This window comes from Musca vetustissima, unplaced genomic scaffold (genome assembly GCF_032173495.1).
Source record: "Musca vetustissima isolate MV318-11 ecotype Yass unplaced genomic scaffold, APGP_CSIRO_Mvet_v1 utg8857, whole genome shotgun sequence".
Taxonomy (NCBI): domain Eukaryota; kingdom Metazoa; phylum Arthropoda; class Insecta; order Diptera; family Muscidae; genus Musca; species Musca vetustissima.
Genome location: NW_026883455.1, coordinates 167,729 through 183,428, shown reverse-complemented (window position 1 = coordinate 183,428; position 15,700 = coordinate 167,729).

Sequence of the window (15,700 nt, the reverse complement as noted above, 5' to 3'; positions counted from 1 at the left end):
TTCAAGAGATGCTCCTAAGACTAAATTGTAACCTACATCGTCCGCATACGGGGAGCAGTGCTGAATGCTAACGGACGCCTCCATAGGTTGCAGATAGTGGAAAGCCCAATATCATTCATTGGGAAGCAGTGAATATAAATAACCAGTTGCGGAAAATCAGCGGATCCTAGGTGAGAGTCTCGGAGGAAATTACCGACTGCCTATGATTTCAAGAATGACGTCTACAAATAACTAATTCTCAGGTCTCATCAGTTTTTACGATTTGTAGTCAGGGTCCCAACTGCATTCCAAGGGAGCCTTGTTAATTCCTTTATGCCGAGTCCAAGGCTATGGGCTAACCTCAAGTCCTCACTCAACAACAACATTAATTGAGGTGATTTTTAAACACACTTGGGTACTTCTATATTTTCGTCCGATTTTACACAAAATAGACATAAATTTTGCACAACGTACTAAAGTTTTGAAATGTTGAAAGTTTTGAAATCGGTTCAGATTTGGATACAGCTTCTATATATATTTTCTCCCGATTGAAGGTAATTTTGTCCCATTGTAAGAAGCAACCCTATATCTGAAAAATTTAGTATAGGTTGCAGAATTCGACGTCTGTTAGCATTCATCTGTTGAATATACCCAAAGTGGTGAAGGGTATCATATAGTCGGCCTTGCCCGACTTTACTACTTTCCTTACTGGTTTAAAAAGGAACTAGTTCCTTAATGTAGTTCCATTGCTCCATATGGTACCTTTGCTCCACATAGTTCCTCTACTCCATACAGTTCCTTTACTCCATACAGTTCCTTTGCTCTTTATAGTTCCTTTGCTCTATATAGTTCCGACACCTAGATAGTTAATTTGAATCTCTTTCATCGTTTTTATTTTCGTTTTTTGTTTTTTTCCATATATAGTTCCTTTGCTCCATATAGTTCCTTCAATCCATATAGTGCCTTACTCCATAGAGTTCCTTTGCTCCATATAGTTCCGACTCCTACATAGTTCCTTTGCATCTCTCTCTTTCATCGTTCTTTTTATACCCTCCACCATAGTATGGAGGGTATATTCATTTTGTCATTAAGTTTGTAACTCATCGAAATATTCATTTCCGACCCTATAAAGTATATATATTCTTGATCAGGGCAAAATTCTAAGACGATCTAGCTATCCGTCCGTCCGTCTGTTGTAATCACGCTATCTTCTGAAGGAATTGAGATAGTGTTCTAAAATGCCACGGTACCGCCCAATTTTCGGTATTTTGCGGTTCTTACGCGTTTTTCAACCGAATTCGCTGAGTTTTTGGGTTTCTATTACTAAATGTCTTCACAAAAAATTATGTGATACAGGGTATTATGTCTTTGTGCATATGATTGTACCAGGCAAAAGAAACGTGATAGACACATGGTTCCTTTTGAGAATATGCATAGAATCACTTTCTGAGTTGATTTATGCATGTTCGTCAGTCCGTCCGTCTGTAGATGTTAAATTGTAAACAAAGTACGGGTCGTATTTATGATCCGAATTGGATGAAGTTTGGAATAGGTCGGGCCAAGGACGAACCCTATTGACATTTGGAAAAATCGGTTCAGATTTAGACATAGCTCCCATATATAGTTTCGTCCGATTTAATGTAAATGGTGTACCAAAGTCCCTATATATCGTTCGATTTGCACGAAATTTGGCACAGCGTACTGAATTGGGTCTAGAATGACTTGTGTTAAGTTTCCTGAAAATCGGTCCAGATTTAGATGTAGCTCCCATATATATTTTCATCCGATTTAATGTTTATGGTGTACCGAAGTCCCTATTTATCTTTCGATTTGCACGAAATTTGGCACAGCGTACTGAATTAGGCCTAGAATGATGTGTGTTAAGTTTGTTGAAAATCCGCGGTCAATGACCCTTAATCCGGATTAAGTGTAATTGACCCCGGATTAAGGCTTAATACGGATTAAGGGTCGTTAACCCCGGATTAAGGCTTAATAAGCCCGGATTAATAAGTAAGCCTTAACCCGGGGTTAAGGCTTAATCCCGGATTAAGGCTTAATCCGGATTAAGGGTCATTGAACCCGGATTAAGGCTTAATCCGGATTAAGCGTCTTTGTCCCCGGATTAAGGATTAAGGCTTATTCCGGATTAGGGGTCATTAACCCCGGATTAAGGGTTTATCCAGATTAATACTTAATCCGGGTGCAATGACCCTTACTCCGGGGTCAAGGGTCAATGACACTTAATCCGGATTAAGTGTAATTGACCCCGGATTAAGGTTTAATCCGGATTAGGGGTCATTAACCATGGATTAAGGGTTTATCCAGATTAAGGTTTAATCCGGATTAAGCGTCATTGACCCCGGATTAAGGTTTTATCCAGAATAAGGCTTAATCCGGATTAAGCGTAATTGACCCCGGATTAAGGGTCATTGACCCCGGATTAAGCATTAAGGCTTAGCCGGATAAACCCCTAATCCGGGTTAATGACCCCTAATCCGATTTAAGCCTAAATCCGGGGTCAATGACCATTAATCCGGATTAAGTGTAATTGACGCCGTATTAAGGCTTAATCCGGATTAAGGCTTAATCCGGGGTCAATGACCCTTAATCCGGATTAAGCCTTAATCCGGGGTCAGTTACACTTAATCCGGATTAATGGTCAGTGACAGTGGGGACTCTGTGTAGAAAACGTCATATTGCGCAAAAACTAAAATGGACGCAGTATGGAGACACACATCAATTGAAAGGTCTCGAAACGTACTTTCAGAATATATACACCTTTTGCCGAAAAACAAACTTTCGCTTAACGGATTTTCTCGATTTTCATTGCAAGTCCCAGTGACAGTGGGGACTCTGGGTAGAAAACGCCATATTGCGCAAAAACTAAAATGGACGCAGTATGGAGACCAACATCAATTGAAAGGTCTCGAAACGTACTTTCAGAATATATACACCATATGCCAAAAAACAAACTTTCGCCTAACGGATTTTCTCGATTTTCATTGCAAGTCCCAGTGACAGTGGGGACTCTGTGTAGAAAACGTCATATTGCGCAAAAACTAAAATGGACGCAGTATGGATACCCACATCAAGTGAAAGGTCTCGAAACGTACTTTCAGAATATATACACCTTATGCCAAAAAACAAACTTTCGCCTAACGGATTTTCTCGATTTTCATTGCAAGTCCCAGTGACAGTGGGGACTCTGTGTAGTAAACGTCATATTGCGCAAAAACTAAAACGGATGCTGTATGGAGACCCCTATCAGTTGAAAGGTCTCGAAACGTACTTTCAGAATATATACACCTTATGGCGAAGAACAAACCTTCGCCTAACGGATTTTCTCGATTTTCATTGCAAGTCTCAGTGACAGTGGGGACTCTGTGTAGAAAACGTCATATTGCGCAAAAACTAAAATGGACGCAGTATGGAGACTCACATCAATTGAAAAGATTGTTGAAAATCCGCGGTCAATGACCTCTAATCCGGATTAAGTGTAATTGACCCCGGATTAAGGCTTAATACGGATTAAGGGTCGTTAACCCCCGGATTAAGGCTTAATAAACTCTTAATCCGGGGTTATGACCCTTAATCCGGATCAAGGGTCATTAACCCCGGATTAAGAGTTTATCCGGATTAAGCCGAATTAAGTCTTAATCCGGGGTCAATGACCTTAATCCGGATTAAGTGTAATCGACCCCGGATTAAGGCTTTATTCAATGACAAGGGTCAATGACACTTAATCCGGATAAAGTGTAATTGACCCCGGATTAAGGCTTAATCCGGATTAAGCGTCTTTGTCCCCGGATTAAGGATTAAGGCTTATTCCGGATTAGGGGTCATTAACCCCGGATTAAGGGTTTATCCAGATTAATACTTAATCCGGGGGCAATGACCCTTACTCCGGGGTCAAGGGACAATGACACTTAATCCGGATTAAGTGTAATTGACCCCGGATTAAGGCTTAATCCGGATTAGGGGTCATTAACCATGGATTAAGGGTTTATCCAGATTAAGGTTTAATCCGGATTAAGCGTCATTGACCCCGGATTAAGGTTTTATCCAGAATAAGGCTTAATCCGGATTAAGCGTAATTGACCCCGGATTAAGGGTCATTGACCCCGGATTAAGCATTAAGGTTTAGCCGGATAAACCCCTAATCCGGGTTAATGACCCCTAATCCGAATTAAGCCTAAATCCGGGGTCAATGACCATTAACCCGGATTAAGTATAATTGACGCCGTATTAAGGCTTAATCCGGATTAAGGCTTAATCCGGGGTCAATGACCCTTAATCCGGATTAAGCCTTAATCCGGGGTAAATTACTCTTAATCCTGACCCTTAATCCGGATTTAATGTAATTCACTCCTGATTAAGGCTTAATCCCGATAAACCCTTAATCCGGGGTTAATGACCCCTAATCCGGACTAAGCCTTAATCTGGGGTCAATGACCCTTAATCTGGATAAACCCTTAATCCGGGGTCAATGGTCCTCAATCCGAATTAAGTATAATTGACCCCGGATTAAGGCTTAATCCGGATTAAGCATCATTGACCCCGGATTAAGGTTTTATCCGGATTAAGCCTTAATCCGGGGTCAGTTACACTTAATCCGGATTAATAGTCAGTGACAGTGGGGACTCTGTGTAGAAAACGTCATATTGCGCAAAAACTAAAATGGACGCAGTATGGAGACCAACATCAATTGAAAGGTCTCGAAACGTACTTTCAGAATATATACACCATATGCCAAAAAACAAACTTTCGCCTAACGGATTTTCTCGATTTTCATTGCAAGTCCCAGTGACAGTGGGGACTCTGTGTAGAAAACGTCATATTGCGCAAAAACTAAAACGGACGCAGTATGGAGACCCACATCAATTGAAAGGTCTCGAAACGTACTTTCAGAATATATACACCTTATGGCGAAGAACAAACTTTCGCCTAACGGATTTTCTCGATTTTCATTGCAAGTCTCAGTGACAGTGGGGACTCTGTGTAGAAAACGTCATATTGCGCAAAAACTAAAATGGACGCAGTATGGAGACTCACATCAATTGAAAGGTCTCGAAATGTACTTTCAGAATATATACACCTTAATCCGGATTAAGAGTAATTGACCCCGGATTAAGGTTTTATCCAGATTAAGGCTTAATCCGGATTAAGCGTCATTGACCCCGGATTAAGGGTCATTGACCCCGGAGCAGTAAGGCTTAATCCGGATAAACCCTTAATCCGGGGTTAATGACCCCTAATCCGAATTAAGCCTTAATCCGGGGTCAATGACCATTAATCCGGATTAAGTGTAATTGACCCCGTATTAAGGCTTAATCCGGATTAAAGCTTAATCCGGGGTCAATTATATTTAATTCGGATTAAGGGTCATGGACCCGGATTAAGGGTTTATCCAGATTAAGGGTCAATGACCCCAGATTAAGGCTTAATCCGGATTAGGGGTCATTAACCCCGGATTAAGGGTTTATCGGGATTAAGCCTTAATCAATGAATTACACTAAATCCGGATTAATGGTCAGGATTACGTGTAATTGACCCCGGATTAAGGGTCATTGACCCCGGATTAAGGCTTAATTCGGATTAAGGGTCATTGAATCCGGATTAAGGCTTAATCCGGATTAGGGGTCATTAACCCCGGATTATAAAGATATAGCTCCCATATATATTTGCGTCCGGTTTTACATATATGGTGCACCAAACTCCTAATGTTTGTCAGTTTAATACGAAATTTTGCACAACGTATCAAATTCAGACTTGAATGACGTTATAGCGTTCTGTTGATATTGGTGCAGACAGATGCAGCCATAGCTTCCATATGTATTACGAACGGTTGTCTGATTGAAATTAAATTTTTAACAACGCGGCGTACCGAATAGCGTGTATCAATTTTGCTTGCGCAGACGACTCTAAATCTGCCCGAATGAAATTAAATTGATCATAGGTTGCAGAAAGACATGTGTATGTTCCTTCGAGTGGTGAAGGGTATCATATAGTCGGCCCAGTCCGACTGTTTATATTAAAATAGTTATCTAATTTGTTCCGCGTTTAGGGTTTCGTTCTAAGACTCTGTTGTAATCATTTCACCTGCGTAGGATATCGAGATAAAAAACTAGAACATAGGGTTCGATAATGAACTATATGTGAACTATAACCCGCATTTAGGCCTAGCCCCTGGGTGAGAGTTATCAGAAGGAGTGGATCGATATTCTCCATCTTCGAACTTGAACTAAGTTTGGAAGAAATAATAATATTGGCAAAGTTTGGACGAAATCATATTTTTCTGAAACAAATTTGGTCAAAAAAAACATGGGGTCTGGAACCAATATTTCGATGAAGCACATTTTCACAGTGTCAAAGTGTATGCACCCTCATTAGCCATAAGGCTGAAGGTTTAATTATCCATTACAAATTTCAGAAATTTGTATTGTGGTTTACATTATCCGTTTTTAGAAATGTCGGTATGTTCCACTTCTTGGTATGTTCCCTATATTTTCATTTCTAGTACCTGTCAGTATATCTATGGTGGAGGGTATCCAAAGTTCGGCCCGACCGAACGCTTTTTCACTTGTTTTCGTTTTTTTTTTCATATATAGTTCCTTTGCTCCATACAGTTCCTTTCCTCAGTATAGTTCCTTTGCTCTTTGTAGTTCCTTTGCTCTTTATAATTCTTTTGCTCCAAATAGTTCCTTTCTCCATATAGTTCCGACTCCTACATAGTTCCTTTGAATCTCTCTCTCTCTTTCACCGTTCTTTTGGTTTTTTTGCTCACACAGTTCCGTGCTGATTTGTTAATAAATGTAAAAATTGAAAATTGTGGAAAACTAAAAAAAAAAAATGAAATGAAGCTACAGAATTCAACTGCAGGACGATAAGCACAAAATACTTTCAAGTAAATAAAAATATTTAAAACAAAAAATAACTATTTACACAATTTGAAATACGGACGAATGAAGAATATGGAAATAAAGGAACGAGATCAGAAAAAAATGAGATCAGAAAAAAGAACGAGAAAAAAGGAAAAGAAACCAGTAAGGAAATTAGTAAAGTCGGACGGGGCCGACTATATGATACCCTTCACCACTTTGGGTATATTCAACAGATGAATCCTAACAGACGTCGCATTTTTAAAGGACCAGCAAAATGAAATTGGATCCATAAACATGTCATTCTGCAACCTATACTAATTTCTTTCATTTGGTCAGATAAAGAAGCTATATCTAAATTTGAACCGATTTCAACGATTTCAGGAAATTTAAAACACATCATTCTAATTCGTGCAAACCGAAATATATATAGGGACGAAAATATATATGGGAGCTATATCTAAATCTGAACCGATTCTCACCAAACTCAGCACACATCAATCTGCACTTTATACAGAACGCTCTGCCAAATTTCGTGAAAATCGAATGGTATATAGGGACTTTGGTGCACCATTTACGTAAAATCGGACGAAACTATATATGGAAGCTATATCTATATCTTAACCGATTTTCACAAAACTTAGCACACATCATTCTAGACTTAATTGAATACGACATGCTAAATTTCGTGCAAATCGAAAGATATATAGGGACTTTGGTTCCCCAATTTACCTAAAATCGGATGAAACTATATATGGGAGCTATATCTAAATCTGAACCGATTTTCAGGAAAATTAACACACATAATTATATACTTCATTCATTACGCTGCGCCAAATTTCGTGCAAATTGAAAGATATATAGGGACTTTGGTGCACCATTTACATAAAATCGGACGAAACTATATATGGGAGCTATATCTAAATCTGAACCGATTTTCTTGAAACTCAGCACACATCACTCTAGGCCTAATTCATTACGCTGTGCCAAATTTCGTGCAAATCGAAAGGTATATAGGGACTTCGGTGCACCATTTACATTAAATCGGACGAAAATATATATGGGAGCTATATCTAAATCTGAATCGATTTTTCCCAATTTCAATAGGGTTCGTCCTTGGGCCAAATAAGTGACCTATGTCAAATTTCATCCAAATCGGATTATAAATGCGACCTGTACTTTGTTCACAAAAATACATGGACGGACATGCGTAAATCGACTCAGAAAGTGATTCTATGCATATTCTCAAAAGGAACCATGTGTCTATCTCGTTTCCTTTTGCCTGTTACAAACATATGCACAAAGACATAATACCTGGTAAAGGGTATAAAAAGAACGAGATCACAAAAAGGATCTATATTAATTAAAGAACTGGAACTAGTTCCGATCGTTCCTTTCTCGGAATAGTTCCAATGAACTAGTTCGTTCCGGAACTACCCAACTCTACTTCTTACTCCACCACTATATACCAACAACATCCCGATTTTAACCAAATTTTTCCACGGAATATCAATTGAATTGAGTATCTCTCTAAAAAATCTCCCTTAAAAGTTCGACACGACCGAACGTAACCTCATTTTTACTTGTTATATATTAATTCACACAATAATTATTAAGTAAATGATATAGACGGCCGATTCGATAATTTAATACCAATTCGTTCAATGATTGTGAGTAGAGATGGTCCGTCAGAAACAGTGCCGTAAATGACCTATATTTCCGACGTATAATACATTCATCAGAAACGTCGGACACCTACCCAAAACCATTAGGTTTTTGACAAAACAACTATTTCCATTATGAAATTACGTATGCTTTACTCATATCCACATCAAATTTCAAAATTTTCTTCTCCAAAAAGTTTGGAATTGTTTATCAGTTCCAGTAAGGAATAGTCAGATATATATAAAAATGATATATATTCTGCAAAATACCTATATATGGTAATGATATTCAAAAAAATGACTTTTACTACATTTATTACATTGTATACAGGTATATGACGTTTTCGACGTTTACTACTTTATGACAGTCGAAAACCTAAAAATTCGTCGCACGGACCATGCCTGATTGTGAGGGTATTACAATTCCACCAAGAGTCAAGATGATTGATTTTTTTTTAATTTAAATACCTTTCCCATCACCTTATACAGTATGAAACACAAGTGATAGCCACATATAATAATCTGTATGACCATTATCATTATAGCTAAATAAATATATACATACACACTTATATATAAAAATATTCCAATCGACCGTATAATGATTTCAACGAATTCAAATATTGAAACGGAATTCACCATCTGGCAAATCTCATATTTCCCCTTTATGGCAGCAATTTAAATTTAAGAAATAAATATATTTCTTTCACAAATGGCTTGTGAATTGTCTGATCACATAAATGATTCTAACCAATTATAAAATAATTTTTGTTTTTAAATTCGATTCCCCAGCAAATTTGAATACAACGGATGTGCGTCATCTGTCTGCGATTCGCTGCTATTCAATTGAGAAATTAATGACTGAATTGTGTTAAATAATTTAAAAATATTTTTGTGAACGAATACCAATGAATTTGATGCTATTATTATAAGATTGGCGAAAAATATTCAAATTTTGAAAATTCAGATTTTAATTGATTTTTTTATATTTTGGTAAAATTTATTTTTATTTCACAGAATTGTGTGGGAATTATAAATCTTAAAATTAGTTTCATATATTTGTATTTTAGAGAGAAGATAAAATTATTAAATACTATTTGTATTCGTGCCAGTACACCTAGTTGAACAGACAGGCATGGTCATTTGAACAGACAGGCATGGTTAAATCGACATAAAATTGTATACCGAACAAGATGTGAATATAATGAGGTCCTCGCAGGAGCAACAAATCGATTCAAAGCGTTTACTTCTTTGGATCGATTTGATGTTCTTTCTGTAGTGTTCAATTCGTTCTTCTCTTTAAACAGAGGTAAGGAAAGTTCGTCAATAAAAATGTCCATCGGTGTGTTTAAATTAAGATAGTGATCGCAATAAATAACATAACAAAATTTTCACTGAGAATGCTATTACTCCTCGGCCCACATTCTGGTATAACTTCCATATAACGGTCCCACTCAGTTTTCGGAATTTGAAGGTTTTATGCGCATTTCCCAACCGAAAGGCCTGTACTTTGGCCTGGCATACAACTATGCAGAAAATTGGCAATACATGTCTATGTTTTGATACAGCCCCCATATAAAAGTCCCGACCAATCTCGGTATTTTTATACCCATCACATTAGTATGGAGGGTATGTTAACTCATCGAAATAATCATTTCCGAAAGTATATATAATCTTGATCAGTGTAAAATTCTATTACGGTTTAAACATGTCCGTCTGTCTGTTTGTTGTAATCACTCTATCCTCTAATCTAAACGAACGATAGATCGCCAAAAATGAAGATGGGCTATATCGGTTCAGGTTTTCGGTATTTTGGGGTTCTTGAGCGCCTTTTCTACCTCTCAGTTTTTCTGGTAGCCCCCATATAACGGCACCCCCAATTTTCAGTATTTTTATACCCTTCACCACACTGTGGTACAGGGTATTATGTCTTTGTGCATATGTTTGTAACAGGCAAAAATAATCGAGATAGAAACATGGTTCCTTTTGAGAATATGCATAGAATCACTTTCTAAGTCGATTTATGCATGTCCGTCCGTCCGTCTGTCCGTCTGTCCGTCTGTCCATGTTAAATTGTAAACAAAGTACAGGCCGCATTTATTATCCGAATTGGATGAAAATTGGCATAGGTCACTTATTCGGCCCAAGGACGAACCCTATTGAAATTGGGAAAAATCGGTTCAGATTTAGATATAGCTCCCATATATATATTTAACCGATTTAATGTAAACGGTCCCTATATATCTTTCGATTTGCACGAAATGGTACAGCCTAATCATTTAGGTCTAGAATGATGTCTGCCAATTTTCGTGAAAATCGGTCCAGATTTAGATATAGCTCCCATATATAGTTTCGTCCGATTTCATGTAAATGGTGCACCAAAAGATTAAGATATAGCTCCCATATATAGTCCGATTTCATGTAAATGGTGCACCAAAGTTCCTATATATCCTTCGATTTGCACGAAATTTGGCATAACGTACTGAATTGAGCCCAGAGTCATGTCTGCCAAGTTTCGTGAACATCGGTCCAGATTTAGATATAGCTCCCATATATAGTTTCGTCCGATTTCATGTAAATGGTGCACCAAAATCCCTATATATCCTTCGATTTGCACCAAATTTGGCATAACGTACTTAATTGAGCCTAGAATTATGTCTCCCAAGTTTCGTGAAAATCGGTCCAGATTAAGATATAGCTCCCATATATAGTTTCGTCCGATTTCATGTAAATGGTGCACCAAAGTCCCTATATATCCTTCGATTTGCACGAAATTTGGCATAACGTACTGAATTGAGCCCAGAGTCATGTCTGCCAAGTTTTGAGAAAATCGGTTCAGATTTAGATATACCTCCCATATATAGTTTCGTCCGATTTAATGTAAATGGTGCCCCAAAGTCCCTATATATCTTTCGATTTGCACGAAATTTGGCATAACCTACTGCATTAAGCCTAGAGTGATATCTGCCAAGTTTCGAGAAAATCGGCCCAGATTTAGATATAGCTCTCATATACAGTTTTGTCCGATTTCATGTAAATAGTGCACCAAAGTCCCTATATATCCTTCGATTTGCACGAAATTTGGCATAACGTACTGAAATGAGCCTAGAGTGATATCTAGTTTCGTCCGATTTCATGTAAATGGTGCACCAAAGTCCCTATATATCCTTCGATTTGAACGAAATTTGGCATAACGTACTGAATTGAGCCCAGAGTAGTGTCTGCCAAGTTTTGAGAAAATCGGTTCAGATTTAGATATACCTCCCATATATAGTTTCGTCCGATTTAATGTAAATGGTGCCCCAAAGTCCCTATATATCCTTCGATTTGCATGAAATTTGGCATAACCTACTGCATTAAGCCTAGAGTGATGTCTGCCAAGTTTCGAGAAAATCGGCCCAGATTTAGATATAGCTCTCATATACAGTTTTGTCCGATTTCATGTAAATAGTGCACCAAAGTCCCTATATATCCTTCGATTTGCACGAAATTTGGCATAACGTACTGAAATGAGCCTAGAGTGATATCTGCCAAGTTTCGAGAAAATCGGTCCAGATTTCTATGTAGCTCCCATATATAGTTTCGTCCGATTTCATGTAAATGGTGCACCAAAGTCGCTATATACCTTTCGATTTGCACGACATTTGGCATAACGTACTGAATTGAGCCTAGAGTGATGTCTGCTTTTTTCGTGAAAATCGGTCCAGATTTAGATATAGCTCCCTTTTATTATAGATTGATTTTAAGTAATTGACGCACCAAGGAACCAATGAGCTGATAGGAACAAAACTTTCTGAAATTAGAACAAACTAATCTGTGACAAGTTTGTTTCAAATCGCTTAATATTTGGATAGAGCTTCCATATATATTTTCCCCCGGTTTCAGGTAAATTGGGCATCAAACTCCTCATGTTAGTCAGATTGACATCAAATTTTGCACAACTTACAAAATTTAGCATAGAATTACGTAGTTGCGTTTTCCAGAAGTACAGACATAGCCCAACGGATGACCTATTTATATTTGTTTGAAGTCGATTTACATACTTTATGGATATATCTAGGTAGATTCACATTTAAATAAATATCAACTATTTTAGTTCATCCAATTTCATTTTAATGGTCCTGTTGAATACACCCAAAGTGGTGAAGGGTATCATAAAGTCGGCCCCGTCCGACTTTACTACTTTCCTTACTGGTTTATTTTTTGACTGGTTTGGCTGTAATTTAGTACTTTCAGTTCTAATTGGTGTACCAAAGTCCCTATATATCTTTCGATTTGCACGAAATTTGGCATAGCGTACTGAATTGGGTTTAGAAAGATGAACGTTAAGTTTCGTGGAAATAGGTTCAGATTTAGATATAGCTCCCATATATATTTTCGTCCGATTTAATGTAAATGGTGTACCAAAGTCCCTATATACCTTCCAATTTGCACGAAATTTGGCACAGTGTAATGAACAAGGTCTAGAATGATTTGTGTGAAGTTTTCTGAAAATCGGTCCAGATTTAGATATAGCTCCCATATATATTTTCCTCCGATTTAATGTAAATGGTGTACCAAAGTACCTATATATCTTTCGATTGCACGAAATTTGGCATAGCGTACTGAATTGAGTTTAGAATAATGTGTGCTAAGTTTCGTGAAAATCGATTCGGATTTAGATATAGCTCGCATGTATTTACCTTCCGGGTTTTAGGTAAATGGAGCACCGAGTGACACGAAATTTTGCGTAACTTATCGAATTGAGACCAGAATGACGTTATTGCGTTTTGTTGAAATTAGTGCAGATGCACACATAGCGTTCATATATAGTTCAAATGGGTGTCTGATTGAAATTAAGTTTTCAAGTTTGCTCTTAATCGATTTACATAAATTTGTCCCATTGTACGCAAGCGGCTCTAAATTTGCCCGAATGAAATGAAATTTAGCATAGGTTTTAGAAAGGCATAAAGATCACATTATTAAAGTTCGTTTAATTTTTTGTCAATGTTGTTTCGAAAAGGTGACGTCTGTTAGGAGACATATGTGGAATATACCCAAAGAGGTAAAGGGTATCATATAGTCGACCCAGTCCGACTTTACTACTTTCCTTACTTACAGTTTCTACCCTACAAAGTATGAAATTCTGAGACGATTTAGCCATCTGTTGAATGATTACAACAGATGGCTAAGGATATCTTCATAAGGATATCCGTCTAAGGATATCGTGATAAAAAACTCGAACGTGGCGATAGTGAAATATATCGGCCAGCATTTTTTCATCTCCCCCATATGATACCTCCAGAAGGAAAGTATTAAGATACAAAACTAAAATACTGGGTTCGTATTTGAACTATCATTAATTAGGCATAGCCCCTCATATAATGATAATCCCAAATATTCGCTAATTCCTAGTATGTGTAAAACTTCAACAGATGGGATGACAAATTTCACCTTATGGTGAGTAAAATAATGAGGGCTTTTATTTTAAGAATCCGGAGAATCCAAAATGCAAAATTTTAGTCACTTCGGAAAATTAATCTCAATACCGTAAATGATGTTTCAAAAATTTATATCGTTTTTAATAAAAAACATTCTAGGAACATGTAAAGAATATATATAGGCAAAGATACCCCTCTAAATCAATATATACTTTATTGGGGTCTCCGACTACTATTTTCAGGCAGAATGAAAAAAATCTATTCATATTACAGTGGAGAGTGTTTTGAAAGCTGTACTTTTTCCATTGGCCATTACTGTATGCATTTACAACAGATGTAATTATCATGGCGTCATATTTATGGAGACATAATCATACTTGAACTTCTCATTATCGTCACAACACACTTGCACACATACACGCACACCCATAATATATGGTCGCAATTTAAACACGAACTCATGCCAAAGACCCTCACTCACTCGGTGATGTTGAGCAGGAATGTCGACGATAGCGAAAGATGAAGCCAAAGAAGAACAAGAAAAACAATGTCAGTGGCACAACTTGGTGTCGCCATTTTCGCAACATGTCGTATGTAAATCAATAAATTCAGCAGTAGCAGCAGAAGAAGAAGATGTATAAAAAATATTTTGGCAAGTCACATGCCAGAGAATACAACAACAACAACAGCGAGAACACATAACGACAGTAACAGCAAGCAGCAGCCTCACTCAGCCTCTATGTAAATTGAGGCCAAGCGCAACATTCTCTGCTCGACATTCATTTTTTTTCTAGAGAAATGGACAACAAATTGATGATGGCCATGAAATAAATTCCATAAATTAAAAACGAAAACAAACAGAGAAGTGGTAATGAACATTTTTACAAGAATTTCAAATTTAAATACTTTTTTGAAGAACACACACACAGGCACACTCAACGACGTATAAGAAAAAAAATCAAAACAAAACATGATTCATAACAAATATCTGATGCTAAATATAAAGGTTGACAAATTGCGAGTGGCATGATGAGTATTTTGCATCATTTTGCCCAAACGAACGAACAAACAAAGACAACAACTGTCCGTCCGTAAATGAGCGGAAAAGTGTAGTAATACTCAGTCAAGCTCACACTCACTCTCATCTGGCCCACCTAGCCAGCCATTTAGACACAAAAGGTAGAAAGTAAATAAACAACCTTGTCCACTGTGACGTATGAGCAACCAAGCGAAATCCATTATGGATTACGACGCCCACATTTTTGTAAAACCACAAACATCAACGAGCAAACGAACGAGCGAACGGCCGAACGAGAAGAAGAAGCAGCATCATCAGCAGCTAAACAATTTTGTTTGTTTGCAAAAAAAAAAAAAAAAAAAAACGTTTGAAAGCTTTTCATTCCATATGTTCGTCACTTTTGTTGGGGTGGGTGAGATTGTGAGAGAATATGAAAAGCTTGCGAAATTTCTTGTTGATAAACGAAAGCTGTAACACGTGCGACACGGCACTGCACTTTGGTATACAACGTAGGAGAAAGACGCCAAGCGTTGTTCGACCACTGAATATTCATAAAAGGAAATCATAACAAATAATGCCCAGATTCGGTAGCCATCAAAGTAAATAGAACATTTATTTCGTATTTGTGTTGATCAACAACGACCTTTGATGGTGGCTATGAATCATTTCATTGTCATTGGATGTGTTAACATTTTATGATCGGAAAATAATAAATTTGATGTTTGAGTTCATTAGCCAAAA